The 12,639-nt window shown below is 43.7% G+C and overlaps 1 non-coding gene and 4 pseudogenes across 1 annotated transcript; all 5 read right to left on the reverse strand.

Annotated features, from left to right (window-relative positions):
* Positions 1-4,989: 4,989 nt before the first annotated feature.
* LOC125517702 lies at positions 4,990-5,072 on the reverse strand. The gene has a single exon (XR_007287745.1). It is a non-coding gene; the product is annotated as a small nucleolar RNA SNORD24 (small nucleolar RNA).
* Positions 5,073-5,157: 85 nt separating this feature from the next.
* On the reverse strand, positions 5,158-5,233 carry LOC125517742 (annotated as a pseudogene).
* Positions 5,234-5,344: 111 nt separating this feature from the next.
* Positions 5,345-5,420, reverse strand: LOC125517743 (annotated as a pseudogene).
* A 280-nt stretch (positions 5,421-5,700) lies between these two features.
* On the reverse strand, positions 5,701-5,776 carry LOC125517739 (annotated as a pseudogene).
* Positions 5,777-5,908: 132 nt separating this feature from the next.
* The window catches only part of LOC125516729, a 47,064-nt pseudogene continuing 40,333 nt past the window's right edge, over positions 5,909-12,639 (reverse strand).

The raw sequence follows: 12,639 nt of genomic DNA on the forward strand, positions 1-12,639 counted from the left end.
CATGCAAAGGCGAAGAAATGGTGCTAAAATCCTTCACAAAGCGATGATAGAAACCCGCAAGGCCAAGAAAACTACGCACTTGATGCAAGTTGGTTGGTTGCGGCCAAGTATTAATAGCATTGATCTTGGACTCATCAACATGAACACCCTTAGAAGAAACAACAAACCCCAAGAAAACGAGCTTATCAACACCAAAAAGGCATTTCTCCATATTAGCATAGAGGCGCTCTTTTCTAAGAGTTTGCAAAATGGTGCATACATGGGTGACATGCTCTTTGATAGATTTGCTAAACACAAGAATGTCATCAAAGTAAACCACAACAAATATACCAATGTAAGGGCGAAAGACATGATTCATAAGGCTCATAAAAGTGCCCGGTGTTTCCGAAAGACCCATAGGCATGACTAACCACTCATACAAACCAAAGTTGGGTTTGAAGGCGGTTTCCATTCATCACCCTCTTGTATCCGGATTTGATAGTAACCACTCTTAAGATCAATTTTGGAAAATATAGTGGCACCGCTAAGCTCATCAAGCATATCATCTAGGCGTGGAATGGGATACCTATAGCAAACGGTGATAGCATTGATAGGTCTACAATCGGAGCACATGCGAAAGCTACTGTCACCTTTTGGCACAAGAATGACCGAGATGGCACAAGGGCTCAAACTTTGACGCACATGTCCATGGTCTATGAGATGTTTTACTTGCCTTTGTATTTCTTTGGTTTCTTCGGGGTTGATACGGTATGGAGCTTTGTTCGGAAGAGGTGCTCCGAGGATGAGGCCGATTCGGTGCTCAATGCCTCATAGAGGAGGTAGACCCGGAGGTAGCTCATCGGGGAAAACATCTTGACATTCCTGCAAAAGAGAAGACAACATGAGATGAAGAGTGTGAGAAGTGTTAGTTTGTGGTGCATTGTCCTTGCACACGAGGACATAGTGTAGGACACTAGATGGGTTCTCACACACTTCTCGTATTTCACGTTTGGTGGAAAATAGAACCAGGTTTTTGTTTTCGCTCATCATGGAGGCACTCGATTTGGGCTTGTGGCGCTCACTCTCTTTTTGGTGGCTCGCTCTATCACTATGATCTCTATGATGGGTGGCTTGCTTGTCGGCGATCACTTGACTTGGCGACATTGGACGGAGGACGTACTCCTTTCCCTTACTCTTAAAGATGTAGTGGTTCGTACGGCCATTGTGGACGACTCCTCTATCGAATTGCCATGGTCGTCCAAGGAGAAGATGACAAACGGTCATTGGAACGACGTCGCACTCCAAGGTGTCTTCCTAGGCGCCCATTTTGAAGGAGACTTGTACTCGGTGCTCGACTTGGATGGTGCCGGAGTCACTAAGCCATTGAACTTTGTATGGATGTGGATGCTTCGTCTTGGGCAATTGGAGCTTGGAGCAAAGTTCTTCACTTGCGAGAAGATGACAACTTCCGCCATCGATGATGACTTTGACGGATCGTCTATTGATGTCGGCCTTGGTGTGGAATATGTGGCATCTTTGGTCTTCTTCTTGGTGATGTTGGAGAGTCAAGACTTTGGATACAACAAGTGCGGGTCTTGAGTCTTCATCGCAAAAGACTTGTTCCTCTTCATTGTTCACTTGGCGGTGCATGGCGACTTGCTCAAGGGCTTCCATTTCTCCTTCACTCATGGAGTCATAAGTGCCATCGTCGTTGAAGACCATGGTTCGCTTGTTGGTGCACTCATAGGACTTGTGGCCTCGGCCTCCGCAAGTGAAACACTTGAAGGAACTTGTCTTGACGTTCTCATCGGTTGGGGTTGATGATGATGAAGCTCTCGGCTTGAAGTTTCTCATACGAGGATGGCTTGTAGATGACGAACTTTTCTTGGAAGTCGACTTGTAGTCGGTGTTGGAGTCGTTGAAGCTTGGTTGTTGGAGAAGTCGTAGGACTTGGATGAGAACTTGGCATACATGAAATCATCTTGCACTTGGCGTTCTGCTTTGGTAGCTTGGTGCACTAGCTTGATGAGATTTGAGTATGGTTGGAAGTTTGCGATCTTCTTGATGGGATGATTGAGTCCATTCAAGAAGCATGCCATTGTTTGCTCATCATCTTTTGTGACATTGGCTCTTATCATTGCAATCTCCATCTGCTTGTAGTATTCTTCAATGCTCTTTGTCCTTGCTTGAGTTGTTGGAGTTTCTTGAAGAGGTCGCGGTTGTAGTAGGTAGGTACGAAGCATGCTCTCATGACATCCTTCATTTGTGCCCAAGTAGTGATGGGTGGTTCCCCTCTTGCCTCTCGGCGCTCTATGATTTGTTCCCACCAAATGAGCATATAGTCTTGGAACTCAAGGGATGCCATCGCGATCACTACAAGAAATATGTCAACTTATGACCACCACTATTGGTCACTGAATGGTCACAATTTCCATTTATGACCTTTTTGTGACCAAAAACATAAGGTCAAAAGCTGGGCGTCGTAAACTGACTATAGCAACCTTTAACAAAAGGTCGTTGATCCTATGACCTTCTGTTTTGGTCGCTAGCTCTCCCCCAGGCCATGTCGGATCCGACGTGGCAATCTGACGTGGCAAAATTGCGACCAATTGAAAAGGTCGTAAATTAGAATCGGCCCGGTCCAATTTGGTGTTTTAGATGGGCCGAGCCCAACAATTCAGCCTTTTTATATATTTTTTCTTATTAATTTTGGTCAGCTATATGGGCCAAGCCCTACTATTCAGCCTTTTTATTTTCTGGGCCTAGGCCATTTTGCATTCTGTTGCACAACATTCCAGTCCACTATTGTTTGGGCCGTAGCCTTTTTAAACCCAAAATATTACTTGGTCCAGTAGAACATGTTCGGTCTTTTTCATTCACAAATTTCAATTTTACACATTTCAACAAAAAAAAATTCTCTATTAAATTATTAAATACAGAATCATTCGCTTAAATATTCACAACATCACATACATGTTTGCATGTCCAACAGCATATACACGGTGGCAAACTAGCATCACCAACAACATCAAATACTCAAAACATGGTGGCAAACTAGCAACATCAACTAAAACTGTGGTGCGCATCTCGAGGCTTCCTTGATCTTCTGTCATGGCACCAGCATCCTCAACAGCATTAGATCCTGATGTACATAAACTATTAGTGAGATATATTGGGAGTTAAATTATTGTCAATAAAAAATATTGAGACAATTATAGGTACATGCCCAAATGCTTCAGTTCATTAAACATTAAGCAAGGCATAGCAAAAATTCCAACAACTTGACAGCAACACGTTAACCTGTTCTACACTTCCACTACAACATTGAAGCTCATGTTAGGCAGCAACAATACTAACCTACAGTCACCAGCATGGTATATTGGCACAAGTGCATGTCATGCAATGAACGTCACTGTAACACATTCACCTGAAGAAAAGTATTGTACTATTCTACTACCACGACCATCCATTCAACTGATAGCATATAACAATACTAGTAAGCCCACACGGACTAACATCACAAGGCATGAGAGAATAAAGGGAATCAAGACCTGATGATGATACTATTGACAATGGTCTGATTGGAATTATCAAGCAGAGCAAAACAGGAGCATGACCATCAAGTCGCAGCCCTGAAGAAAGAACGAACCAATAGAGTCAGCTACTTATTTATTCAGAATTGAGAGTTGAACAATCATCAGAAAACTAAAGATACTGCTCAGCCAACTAAATAACACATGATTCAGTCACACGGTATAATTCTGACTATAATATAACAAGAGAACTAAGGATACTACATACTTAGAACTCAACTAATAAGTGAGAATGATCAAATCTGATGCAAACAACTGATTTTATTTGTTGATGTTACAAAAGGAAGTGTATAAAACAAACTGCAGCAAACACACTTTGATTTGCTGCTCCAAATAGAGGACCTTGGGATTGGGGTGCTGATCACATAAGTAAATAAACAGTAATACATCTCCAAAACCTTAAATATGGCATCAACTTCTCAGATCACAAAGGTCTAAATTTATAGCACCACACACGAGGTCTAAATTTATACTATGTTCCTTTAGTAGCAAGAGCTGGTTCATGTCTAGCTTGTATTGCAGATAACTAGTACAGTTTTCACACAAAAAATAGGATTGTAGTATATGTTCACAGCATGTAAGAATACTTGGATTAACAGACTAATCAACCATCAACTAACACTTTACAGTACCAACTAACACTTCACAGTACCAAAAAATGGGATGGCGCTCGCCACTTCGGATGTGCAGCAGCCATGAGAGCTTCTTCCTGTTCCACCTGCAACAGCGGTAGCGGCAGCGGTGGCAGCTTCTATAGATCTGAGACACAAAGCAAAACGCAGGCAGGAGGAATCAGAGGGAGGGGAGATGAAGAACATGGCAGGCATTTATATGATGGCAGTACATAACGTGCAGCTTGGTTCACAAGCATAACTAACCACATGTCAGGATCCTTTCAATGGCATGCACCACACTAATCAAAATAGGATACTGATTTCTACTCTTTGTAATTAGCTACTGCCGATCACGTCTGCAACTTCCTAGCTCAGCGGTCAGAAGACCGACCATACAACGTTGCATGTAGCCGGCCGGCACACACTGATTCGTAGCAAATCAGATTGAACTTTCATAGAATGATTACACTAGCAACTAGTGAGCACTGAAGACTAATCTTAACCCACTAGTAGCAGTCTAACACTAGCAACTAGTGAGCACTGAAGAAACAGCAAGAAACATCACAATGTAACAGCTGAGATCCTAACTTCTCTTTGGCTGCCTTCTCGACCTTGACGCGGAGCTTCGCCAGTTGCTTTCTCCTATCGTAGGAGATCTTGGCATTCTCCTTCCTCTTTTCCTCCAGCTCTTGAATACTAGGCCAGAGAGTGATGAGAAACGGTATGCACAAACATCAGCTCATAATGAACAAAAACTGGCAACAGCGGATGTACTGTACTGATAACATTAGACTAGAACTAAGAGCCTCAGAGATCTTGGTGGTTAAGATCATCAAGTGGGATAAACCCATTAAGAGTAGCAAATATTTTTATAACATCACAGGCTCAAATGAAAATAAACACCAGCAAACTATTGAATGAATTAAAACCCAAAACAGAGCAAAATCTCTTAAAGAGCACAAAATGGCATGGTCTGTCAGAAGTAGCTGGTAGTGATAATCATGAAGTATCAGTGGGAATCCGAACAATTTTCTTCATCACGCAGAAGCATGCAAAAGACCCAATATAACACAAAGAGCAACAAGGTTGCGACCAACACAAGGAGTGCATGTACGACCAGTCATAAAGTAGTGCAAATGTAATACAGGAGATGCCATCATCCATCAGAAGTAGCTGGTTACACTAATCATGAGATATCAGTGGGAACCAGAACGATTTTCTTCATCACCCGGAATCATGCAGTTCAACCCAACAGAACACAATGAGCAATAAGGTTCATAACCAATGAAGGAATGCATGTACAGTCAGTCTAAAGCAGTAAAAATGTGCAAATTTACTTCAGGAGATGGCGTGACCCATCGATTTTCTTCATCACCCAGGTAATGCACATCTCATCAGCCAGCAGAACACAAAAAAGAGGATACAAAAAGTACTGCTAAGAGGTTTGCAAAAAATCAAAGGAAAGTATTTGCTCAATAATAAAGGAGTACATATGTAGTCCAAGAGATGGCATGATCCGTCAGAAGTAGCTGGTTGTAATAATCATGAAAAATCAGTGGGAATCCGAACGATTTTCTTCATCACCCAGATCATGCACATCTCAGCCAGCAGATCATACTTCAACTTGTCCGGAACCATGGTTAGTGAATATTTCATTCCATGGTTCCACTGTGCTGTTAGTTTTAGCTGCTACTGATCTACTATGGTCAGGACATTTGGCACTTAATTTGGTACATTCCTAATCCAAACGGTAGGCTGTAAGCATATGCCATATTGACAGATTTAAAATTGGAGCTGATCCCTTTGTTCACAGTTGCAAGAATCCGAAGGGTATTTTTACTAACACGCAAGATCTAAAGTGTTGTCTCCAACCAGGAAAAAAGAAGAAGCAGAATCACCTTGTTATCGATGTCGCGGTCGAGAAGATCATTCACCGTGCAACCAGCCCCCCTGAGGAGGACAGCTCCGCATCCGAAGAGCGCCAGCATTTTCAAGTCAGGGAGCTCCCCCGGCATCGCCGCTATCGTGATCGACCTATGAAGCAAGGTTCAAAGGAGCTCTTTGAGTAAGCTGGTACTGTGCTTGGTAAGGCATACAAGTAACAGGGTAATAAAAGTTGCTCTGTTGCTAACAAACATGCTCTGTTTTCTTGCTAGATCACAAGATCCAGCATGAAGTCAGAATTTTAACCTGACTGGACCCATTAATTATCTGTTTGTGCACATAGCAAATCTGAGACTTTGAGATCAGGATGCTGTCTCTAATCTCTACTGAGCTGGCCCTTCAGAGCAGTTGATCCAATCTCTACGCATTGGTGTTCAGAGATGGTGATGTCGGTAGAAATAAGCGTACCACCTCTCCACCCACGACGCAGTTGCCGAGGGTGGAGAGCCGCTCGTCGACACACTGGACGACCACCTCATCAGGCAGGCTATTCTTGAGGTGCTGGAGCTCTATGGCAGGCATTTGAAACCCATGTCAGGTCAGGTCACTGCTGACTCACTGGACAAGGAAGGACCTCTTTCTTTCTTACCTTGGTCGTTGGTGGTGTGTGGTAGAAGAAGGATCCTCATGCCGCCGATGGATGCATTGACCACTGGGACGGTGTCGGCGAGCTCGGCCTCAAACACACTACAACCACAGGACAACGAGAGGACCAATTAGAAGAGAAGAGGCCACCAGAGGTCGCGATTAACCATGACAGATCGAGTCGAGGACAACCAACCTGGTGAAATTCCCCGCCCCACCAGCCGGGAGCCACCTCTCCACCCACGACGCCGGCGGCGCGGGCGGGAGGCTCTTCTCCTTGTCCTTGTCCCGGGAGGAGGTCGAGAGCGGATGCGAGAAGCTACTGGGTAGCATGATCCGGTCGATGTAGAACGAGGAGGCTGTCGCGGAGGCGAAGGGCGGGTGAAAGCATGGGCTGCGGCGGCTTAAGGTGATGAGGTGGCGCCGGGCAGCGGGGCTGGGGACGGGACCGGGGGAGGGGGAGGAGGATGAGGTGTGGCTGTGGGGGAACGGAGAGATGGCCGGGAGAGCGGCGACGCGGAGCAGGATGGGATCTACACGAGGCCGTCGCCGGGGTTTGTGGCGTGGTGGAGGCGGCTGTGAGGAGGGAAGGAGGAGAGGGCGAGGGAGGGAGGGCGCCGCCGCCAGCGACGGGAAGCTAGGGTTAGAGAGGGGTGGCGGCGTCGATCTGGATCGGGGAGAGAGAGGGAGGCGGCGGGCGGAAGGAAGGGAGGAGAGGTGAGTGAGTCGATCTGGGTAGGGTTTGGTGCGGTGGGTTTCTTCAGATGGATGGATGGATGGATGGTGGGATTGCTAGCAATGGATGGTAGGATGTCTGCCATGTCATCGATCCGTGTGACAGGTGGTTCCACCAATCAAAGTCTAGCTTATGTAATTGTGTTGTTTCTCTTTTATTTCTTTTATATTTTTTATCCTCTTATTTCGGGTAAACACTCAACATATTAGCTCCATGTTGTATGTTTAAATGACCCAATATTGTGTTCATATGTGTATCTTAGGATTTCATACAATGATAATATTGTGGTCTTCATTTGCATTGCACACAAAAATCATTTTCCATTTTTACAGGGCCCAAAATCAAGATATTTGTGAAGAACCTACCAAATAATTGTTGCAAAATTGGACCAATTCATTTTTATAAAATACTAGGCCATATTTAATGCACAATTGACCAAATGGTTGGGTGTCAAAAGTTTCGATCCACCTCTAGTGAAAAAGACAAATTTCAGACGATTCAGCAGGAAGCGGGTCAAATTTGAACTGTGGCTACCTCATAGTTTGCTATTTATTTTTTCCAAAAATCATTTCTAGGTACAAAAGTATCTATTTAATCAGAGAAACGCCAAAAAAATTCCAAGATTTAACAACTAACTAGGAACGGTCATTCCCGCCGTTTTGACCACATTTTGAAACGGGCGTAAAAAATTCAAAAAAAATCAAAAAATTGGAAAACCTTCGCATTAAATCATTATATGTGACCAAGTTACCAGGAAAAATAATAAACTTGTCATACGGCAATTGTTTTGAAAAAGTGTTATCGGAAACGAGCTATCAAGTGTGAAGATTCATGGCTTTCAAGCCAAATGATCAATCTTATGGCCGCATTCATGGCATAGTTTGTTTAAATGATATCATATTGTGCACAAGGGTGAATATTGGAATTCCAAACAATGTTGCCTAAGGGAGTTTTCATTTTCTTTGCACGGAAAATTCATTTTTCATTTTTTGAGTGCCCGATATGAGGTTTTTTCGTGAAGGAACTACCAAATAATTGTTGTAAAAATGGACTGAATCAATTTTATAAAATCCTAGGCCATATTTAATTCACAATTGACCAAATGGTTGGGTGTCAAAAGGTTCGATCCACCTCTAGTGAAAAAGACAAATTTCCGCCGATTCAGGAGGAAGCGGGTCAAATTTGAACTGTGGCTGCCTCGTAGTTTGCTCTTTATTTTTTCCAAAGATAATTTCCAGGTACATAAGTATCTATTTAATGAGAGAAACACCAAAAAAATTCCAAGATTCAACCACTAGCTAGGAACGGTCATTCCCGCCGTTTTGACGGCATTTTGAAACGGGCATAAAAAATTCAAAAAAATGAAAAAATTGGAAAACCTTCGCATTAAATCATTATATGTGACCAAGTTACCAGAAAAAATTATAAACTTGTAATACGACAATTATTTTAAAAAAGTGTTCTCAGAAACGAGCTATCAAGTGTGAAGATTCATGGCTTTCAAGCCAAATGATCAATCTTATGGCCACATTCATGTCATAGTTTGTTCAAATGATCTCATATTGTGCACAAGGGTGCATATTGGAATGAAAAACAATGTTGCCTAAGGAAGTTTTCATTTTCTTTGGACGAAAAATTCATTTTCCATTTTTCGAGTGCCCAAAATGAGTTTTTTTGTGAAGGACCTATAATATATTTGTTGCAAAATTGGACCAAATCAATTTTCTAAAATACTAGGACATATTTAATGCACTATTGACAAAATAGTTGGGTGTAAAAAGTTTTGATCCACCTCTCGTGAAAAAGACAAATTTCCGCCGATTCAGCTGGAAGCGGGTCAAATTTGAACTGCAGCTGCCTCATAGTTTGCTATTTATTTTTTCCAAAAATCATTTCTAGGTACATAAGTATCTATTTAATCAGAGAAATACCAAAAGTTTTCCAAGATTCAACCACTAGCTAGGAACGGTCAAGCCCGCCGTTTTGACCGCATTTTGAAATGGGCATAAAAAATTCAAAAAAATCAAAAAATTGGAAAACCTTCGCATTGTGTCATTATATGTGGCCAAGTTCCCAAGAAAAATAACAAACTTGTAATACGACAATTATTTTAAAAAAGTGTTCTCAGAAATGAGCTATCATCTCTGAAGATGCATGGCTTTCAAGCCAAATGATCAATCTTATGGCCACATTCGTGGCATAGTTTGTTCAAATGATCTCATATTGTGCACAAGGGTGCATATTGGAATGGCAAACAATGTTGCCTAAGGAAGTTTTCATTTTCTTTGGACGAAAAAACCATTTTTCATTTTCCGAGTGCCCGAAAGGAGGTTTTTTTGTGAAGGAACTACCAAATAATTGTTGCAAAATTGGACCAAATCGATTTTCTAAAATACTAGGACATATTTAATGCACAATTGACAAAATAGTTGGGTGTAAAAAATTTTGATCCACCTCTTGTGAAAAAGACAAATTTCCGCCGATTCAGTTGGAAGCGGGTCAAATTTGAACTGCAGCTGCCTCATAGTTTGCTATTTATTTGTTCCAAAAATCATTTCTAGTTACATAAGGACCTATTTAATCATAAATACATGATTTGGTGGCGATACGTCGAGGTTTGGACGGTGGCCGAGGGCCCCAACTCTAGAGCGCGTAAACTCGCATGCCCGTCGCGTGGTCACCGCGTGACCGTAATGTTGCCATGTGTTCTGGGCGTCCTAGGCATGTCTAGTGGGTTGGGCACTCCCCAGGTTGGTGCTAGGAAGAAAATTACAACATAAGATTCTCACGAGGAGACCGATCGATGCTCAAACATGAATTAGCAGCCAAGTGTTTGATTAGCGGTACGGGAAATGCACATGGCCAATGGGCGTGAGTTTTGGCTGAGGATGATCATCTACTAAGGAGAATGTCTTCACAAATTTTGAGCTCAAAAGGAGGATCCTAGGTGGTACTTGCTTTGCAAAGTACCACGCTGGACAAAAATATGAATGTTGAAGCTGGGCTCAAAATAATGAATGGAGTGAGCTGAAATTTTGTGAAGGATGGTTATTTGGGCATAAGAAAGCATTGTAGAAAATTGATACCATTTGGACATGCCAAAGTAGTGTTGGGGAACGTTGCAGAAAACAAAAATTTTCCTACGGTTTCACCAAGATCCATCTATGAGTTCATCTAGCAACGAGTGATCGGATGCATCTACATACCTTTGTAGATCGCGAGCGGAAGCGTTCAAAGAACGGGGATGAGGTAGTCGAACACGATGTGATCCAAATCACCGGAGATCCTAGCACAGAACGGACGGCACCTCCTCGTTCAACACACGTACGGTCAGCGTAACGTCTCCTTCTTCTTGATCCAGCAAGAGGGAAGGAGAGGTTGAGGAAGATGGCTCCAGCAGCGACACGACGGTGTGGTGATGGTGGAGCTACAGTACTCCGTCAGGGCTTCGCCAAGCACTATGGAGGAGGAGGAGGTGTTGGAGAGGGAGAAGGAGGCAACCAAAGGCGTGGATCAAAAAGCCCTCCTTCCCCCACTATATATAGGAGGGCCTAGGGGGGGGCCCGGCCCTAGGAGATCCAATCTCCTAGGCGGGCGGCGGCCAAGGGAGGTTTCCCTCCCCCCCAAGGCACCTAGGCGGTGCCTTCCCCTCCTAGGACTCTTCCTCCTTGAAACCCTAGGCGCATGGGCATCTTGGGGCTGGTGCCCTTGGCCCATGCAGGCCAAGGCGCACCCCCTACAACCCATGTGGCCCCCCGGGATAGGTGGCCCCGCCCGGTGGACCCCGGGACCCTTCCGGTGGTCCCGGTACAATACCGATGACCCCGAAACTTGTCCCGATGGCCGAAACAGGACTTCCCATATATAAATCTTTACCTCCGGACCATTCCGGAACTCCTCGTGACGTCCGGGATCTCATCCGGGACTCCGAACAACATTCGGGTTACTGCATATACATATCCCTACAACCCTAGCGTCACTGAACCTTAAGTGTGTAGACCCTACGGGTTCGGGAGACATGCAGACATGACCGAGATGACTCTCTGGTCAATAACCAACAGCAGGATCTGGATACCCATGTTGGCTCCCACATGTTCCATGATGATCTCATCAGATGAACCACGATGTCGAGGATTCAAGCAACCCCGTATGCAATTCCCTTTGTCAATCGGTATGTTACTTGCCCGAGATTCTATCGTCGGTATCCCAATACCTCGTTCAATCTCGTTACCGTCAAGTCACTTTACTCGTACCGTAATGCATGATCCCATGACCAGACACTTGGTCACTTTGAGCTCATTATGATGATGCATTACCGAGTGGGCCCAGTGATACCTCTCCGTCATACGGAGTGACAAATCCTAGTCTTGATCCGTGTCAACCCAACAGAGACTTTCGGAGATACCCGTAGTATACCTTTATAGTCACCCAGTTACGTTGTGACGTTTGGCACACCCAAAGCACTCCTACGGTATCCGGGAGTTACACGATCTCATGGTCTAAGGAAAAGATACTTGACATTAGAAAAACTCTAGCAAACGAACTATACGATCTTTAAGCTATGTTTAGGATTGGGTCTTGTCCATCACATCATTCTCCTAATGATGTGATCTCGTTATCAATGACATCCAATGTCCATAGTCAGGAAACCATGACTATCTGTTGATCAACGAGCTAGTCTACTAGAGGCTTACTAGGGACATGTTGATGTCTGTTATTCACACATGTATTACGATTTCCGGATAACACAATTATAGCATGAATAAAGACAATTATCATGAACAAGGAAATATAATAATAATGCTTTTATTATTACCTCTAGGGCATATTTCCAACAGTCTCCCACTTGCACTAGAGTTAATAATCTAGTTACATTGTGATGAATCGAACACCCATGGAATTCTGGTGTTGATCATGTTTTGCTCTTGGGAGAGGTTTAGTCAACGGATCTGCTACATTCAGGTCCGTATGCACTTTACAAATCTCTATGTCTCCATCTTGAACATTTTCACGAATGGAGTTGAAGCGACGCTTGATGTGCCTTGTCTTCTTGTGAAACCTGGGCTCCTTGGCAAGTGCAATAGCTCCAGTGTTGTCACAGAAGAGTTTGATTGGCCCCGACGCATTGGGTATGACTCCTAGGTCGGTGATGAACTCCTTCACCCATATTGCTTCATGTGCTGCCTCC

Source organism: Triticum urartu, chromosome 6 (assembly GCF_003073215.2).
Source record: "Triticum urartu cultivar G1812 chromosome 6, Tu2.1, whole genome shotgun sequence".
Lineage (NCBI taxonomy): Eukaryota > Viridiplantae > Streptophyta > Magnoliopsida > Poales > Poaceae > Triticum > Triticum urartu.